We start from the raw sequence: 6,000 nt of genomic DNA on the forward strand, positions 1-6,000 counted from the left end.
AGAGAGAGGCATTACAAAGAAAGAGTGAGGCGAAAACAGAGTGAAAAAGGGAAGGAGGGAGGTAGCAGCGAGAGTGGTGAGAGAAAGAAGAGGAGCGGGAGATTGAGAGAGAGAAAGAAAGCAGAGGAGCGAGAGATTGAGAGAGAGAGAATGAAAGTGCGAGAGAGAGAGAAAAAAAAGAGAATGTTAGTATCTCAGCAGACCAAGGACTGGAGATTGAAAACGGAATGTTTTTTGCTGCGAGTTGGTCGTTCTAAATATAGCCTCCCTCCATTCTCCTCTCCTCCCTCTCCTACTTTCCTCACAGCCCTGGCACCGCACATCTCTGAACACCCGTGACAATCCTTGGAGGCTAGGTGGCTAGGAGGATAGGTGGGGGGGGGGGGGGGGGGTGGAGGGATTCTAGGAGGACGGCTGGATGGGACTGTGGGTTGTCAAAGTTCACCACGTATTGTTGAATTCCCTCGAGAGAGAGACTAAATCGAATTAGACAACTGCACACAACAATACTCAAATCCACTGAAGCCAGATATTTGATCAGACAGTGGACACTTTAGCTACTGCATATAGAGATCCGATCCCGCAGAGTCATTAGAGCAGTTGCTCCAGTCTACAGCCCTGCCCTGGGTGTGATTTGACCCGTTCCTCTTCTGCGAGCTCATATCTTTGACCATTCAAATCCACTGAAGCCAGATACACCATCAGTTAACACTATACTGTATAGGGATTAGCCATTAGGCCAGTTGCCTCCAGTCCAAAGACCTGAATGTGATTTGACATCTTCTATGAGCTCATTACACTAGGTCACACTACTGAGTCAAGTCAATGCAAGCCAACCATCCCTGTGCTGACCTGGTAACACATCCACCCTACTTGCTAAAAGCTTTCTCGAAAGGAAGAAAATATCCAAGCCAGTATGAAAACCGGTCCCTCCGTACAAGAGCAGGGGCAGTCCTGGTAACCAGTTCCAAGTGGGTCATGTAGGTTTTCCACACAACTAACAGCAGAGCAGAACATGTGATCTGGGATAGATTTATTAGCTAGTTTTCCAACAATTGGCGACAGATTTTCATGCGAATATTCGAAAATATGCATAAAAAAACAACATTTTTCCACCAGAGGTGTTTCCATCAAACTGACTAAAAGGATGACTTAGTGCACATAAAAAAAACGGATGTTGTGAGGTTCACTGAACAACATCCATTACAGGAGAGCTATGTCAAGTATTGTCACCCGGGTACCCAATACGACGTATGTTTTTGACACACCAACCAGAGCATGTGAGCGAACAGAGATATGATTACAGACAGAGGACATTCAACTCGGCCCAGACAGTCCCCTGACGACGCAATGGGATCAAGACATTGAGAGCAAGACCCGAGTCAATCAATATGAGAGACACACAGATTGATCATTTATCCTGTTCTAAGCGACCAGCACCAGGACAGCGAGCCAGTCATCATCTCCGCTCCATGACCTCCCCTCATCTAGTTACCACATACTGCTTTCTTACTGCACTCCTGCCCATGTGTCTGTGTGTGTGTGTCTGTGTGTGCATGTGTCTGTGCGTCTTTCAATCAACTACCACCACCATCGTTACACATCGTTACAACAACAATGCATCACTGCACCTTTCATCTCTCTCCAGCAGTGAGCTGTCCTAGCCTAGCTTCTCTGCTACCCCACCAAGGACACTCAGTTCTCACAGACAAGTGTTGTTCCCTCCTTCCCACCGTGCGCACACGCGCACACACGCACGCACGCACACACACACACACACACACACCTGCCTGTATGCCCCCTGTTAAAAATAGGAGGTATCTCATCTCCAGTCACTGCTAGAGACACTGCCGATGCAATGAGGACACTGTAATGATATGAATCATCAGGAAGGAACAAACACTGACACAGGCATAGACAGAGGCATACGGTACGACAGGAGGAGCAGGAGGGGCAAGAGCTGGAGGCAAGGCTGGGGTGGGAATGTATGCCCAGGCCAGGGAGTGATCCAGGGAGTGATCTCTATGGTTACCGCCGAAATGACATTCCCTAAATAACTGAAGTGTACTAAACATTAGGAAAACCTTCTGTTGCCGTCAGAACAGCCTCTATTTGTCGAGGCATGGACAAGGTGTGGAAAGCGTTCCACAGGGATGCTGGCCCATGTTGACTCCAATGCTTCCCACGGTTGTGTCACGGTGGCCGGATGTCCTCTGACACTTCTCTGTTTTCACAATGACATTCAAATCACCGTTGAAAAGAGGCGCAAGTTTTACGTTTGTTCCACCTGAGCGAGTCTGACAACAAGTCAGAGACCACTATGATGACACACCAAAAAGTGTTGGATCGATCGCGGGAAAAAGAGCAGGAATAGGCTTTAGTAGGCTACAGGCCAAGCTACGTCTTCGAATGGTTTTACTGCTGTCGGCATCCAAACATTATCCACCTTGAATAAATGCTCGGAGGTAAGGATGACAGCAGTGGTGTAGTCTACGGCGATACGGATATCACCTATTATTAATATCTATATAGCGCATTGATGTGAATCCCACTGCTGCTCTCTCATTTAGCTCCCTTACGGAATGTGGTTGTTGTGGATGGCTGATCACAAATCTAAATGTATATTTGAACCCAATAATGGTTGAATTCAAGTTTAAGCTGCCTATCAATCATTGTTTTTGAAACCAGCGGGCAGCCAGTGAAAAATGCTCTCCTGTAACAGCTGCATAGTGTGGATCCCAGCCTACGGAATAAAAGTGGGGATTTTATTGCTCAATCTAATTCATGCTGATATAGAAATATCCATAGGCCTAATGGACACATGCTCAAACTTGCACACAGTAGTTGCTACATCCATTTTTTGACTCACATATATAAACACACACATATATATATATATATATATATGTATATATATATATATATATATATATATATATATATATATATATATATATATATATATATATATATATATATACATACACACACATATAGTACCAGTCAAAAGTTTGGACACACCTACTCATTCAACGGTTTTTCTTTATTTTGACTATTTTCTACATTGTAGAATAATAATGAAGGCATCAAAACTATAAAAAAACACATATGGAATCATGTAGTAACCAAAAAAGGGTTAAACAAATCAAAATATATTTTATAATTTAGATTCTTCAAAGTAGCCACCCTTTGCCTTAATGACATCTTTAAACACTCGTGGCATTCTCGGAATGTAATTACGCTACAGAGTTTGGGTAATCCAAAAGTTACGTTACCGATGACAGTTTTGGACAGGTAACTAGTAACTGTAACGGATTACATTTAGAAAGTAACCTACCCAACCCTGAGTAAGTACACTACTTCTGACCAGGGTTTCCCTATGTCGTGCACTTCTTTTGACCAAAGCCTGTGGCCCTAGTCGAAAGTTGTGCACTATTATGGTGACTAAGGTGCCATTTCTTTCATCGACTAGGCTGCCTGGCTGGCTGCGGGCTCGGCCTTGCATTGCTCTGCTGCTACTGTGAATACTTAGTCTTTTATCCCCACAGGGACTCCTCAACCTGACTCCACCGAACTGCTGCTTCAAAGTATCTCCACTGAGAAGCTACTGGAGCTAACCCATATACAGCCATCATGTGTACCTACAGTACTGGGCTGCCTGCACTCTTCATATTTTAATTGCATCTTCATAAGACCCATAGAAGCCGTGTACTGTACCTGTATTATACATCACCAAACACTACTTTATTCAGATAAATCTGTAGCTAATCCATATAGTGCAGCCGCCGTGTACTGTACCTACAGTACTGTGCTACAGGAACCCTTTAATGTCTGAATCCTTCTGGCTAGCGCATGTTATTTAGAATTTGGCCTAATTAGGCTATGCCAGGATTCAGCTTTGTACAATTGGTGTGTCGTGATTATTGTATTGATGAGAGGGATTTAGGACTGTCATATTCATAAATGTATGAATACGTATATTGTTCCCCCCCTTGAAGTCATTCAATTCCTATCATTTTGCCTTTTCTTTTTTATTTCGCACGTCTGAAAAGAACACTGCTATTTATCTAAGACATTCTGTTGTTATGGATAAGGTTTATATTGAATGCATGGCACTCAGTTACTGTAGCCTATTTCAAATTCAATGATGAGTGAAAAGATGGAAGCTGTCAGTGCATGGACGTTTTAGCCACAGGGAGATATAGAGGACTCATCTTTGTCTCTGTCAAGAGTCCTCTATGGTTCTAGTACTGGGGAACCTGTTTTTGTTCATTCGGGTGGGTGAATTGGTGTAAATATGGGGTTGTGAGGTGCCCTAGATAGGACTTGCCTTGCAAATCAACAGGGTAACACAGGATAAAAATTTACTTAAAGCCTGCACATATAACGCTTTATAACTTGTTATAAGCATGTATGAGTCATTATAATGTTTTAAAATGAGGCATATAATGAGGAATTTATAAACAATTACAAGCACTTATAATTACTTATTCATGAAATTCTAAAGTGTAACCAGCTGTATAGAGGGCACACATTTCCATTATATTCCCACTTGTATTCCAATAGAAAACAACCCGTAGAGTGACTAAAGAGTATTTTTCTTGAGACAGGAAGGAAGCAGAGAGAGACAGAAACTGAGTCTTCACCTCTCTAGACTGAGCTTGTTCATCAAATTTAATCAAAGCATTGCAATCTGACACGCCAGTGCAAATGCACACACACACACCAACACACGCACACGCGGATACGCAAACATGAATGCACACACACATGCACACACCAACACACACACACACAAACGCACACACACAGAAAGCACACCTCTCCTCACAGGACAGGCTTTTAGTGCTCTGTCTCACGCAGTATTTAATTGACCCCACACAGGAAGCATAGTGGTCCACACATATACAGCACACACACACACACACACATTGAGCGCACAACCACACACTGAGTGCACAACCACACACTGAGAGCATACACACATTGAGCGCATACAAAAACACACACACACACACACACACACACACACACACACACACACACAGTACAGCACAGCACAGCACAGCACAGCACAGCACAGCACAACACAACACAGAGAAGAGAGGATAAAGCATGAATGCCTGCCAGTATTATGCACAGCTTCTTCCCCACCCCTGCCTCTCCTCAGTTACTGAACATAACCAGCTAGGTCACCCTTGATACAAGTCAGTATTCGACGTCCATCCATGTCTGAAGATGTCGGGAGATGACGTGGAAACTGACCACTAGGGGCAACAGTGAGCGCTGTCACCTTGAAGTAGATTTCGGGTTTACTAAGGCGTTGTGGACGGGAATGGTGGATTGGTGTAACATCTGCCTCTGATTCCAAAGGTAGCAAGTTCAAATACAACAATAAAAATATGTTTTTGGTATTTTTGTTTTAAGCCAATCCCAAACCTTAACTTAACCATTCATAGTTAAAACCTTAAGAATTTGGCGTTAACGCCTGAACTTAACCCTAACTTTTAAAAATATGAGTTAACGCCTGAACTTAACCCTAACTTTTAAAAATATGGGTTAATGCCTAAACTCAACCGTAAACACTTCGCAATGAGACGTTTGGAACAACTTAGAAATTTGACATTTGAGAAACATGGATGAACGTCTAATTCTGACGTGAGACCGTGAGAGCTGGTTGAACATAACAGCAGTTCTGCAACTTATAACCCGGAATACACCAGAACCATTCACCAGCAGTGTCATCAATGGAGCAAGAGTCATGTCACTGGACATCAAGTTTAATGGACATAAGACTGATAATACTGTAAGCTTGAGTGAAGGAACAATGAAAGGTTAAATCAAATGTTATATTTCTTAACATGCACAGTTGCATGATGACTCAAACTGAATTATTTCCACTGCTCTGTCATTCGCTACATACTTCAAGTCTGAGACTGCCATCATTGAAGTCGTTTGTGGTGGCGTCAAAATAAGGGGCGTTATACAAAACAAAGTCAT

This window comes from Salmo trutta, chromosome 30, assembly GCF_901001165.1.
Source record: "Salmo trutta chromosome 30, fSalTru1.1, whole genome shotgun sequence".
NCBI classification, from domain to species: domain Eukaryota; kingdom Metazoa; phylum Chordata; class Actinopteri; order Salmoniformes; family Salmonidae; genus Salmo; species Salmo trutta.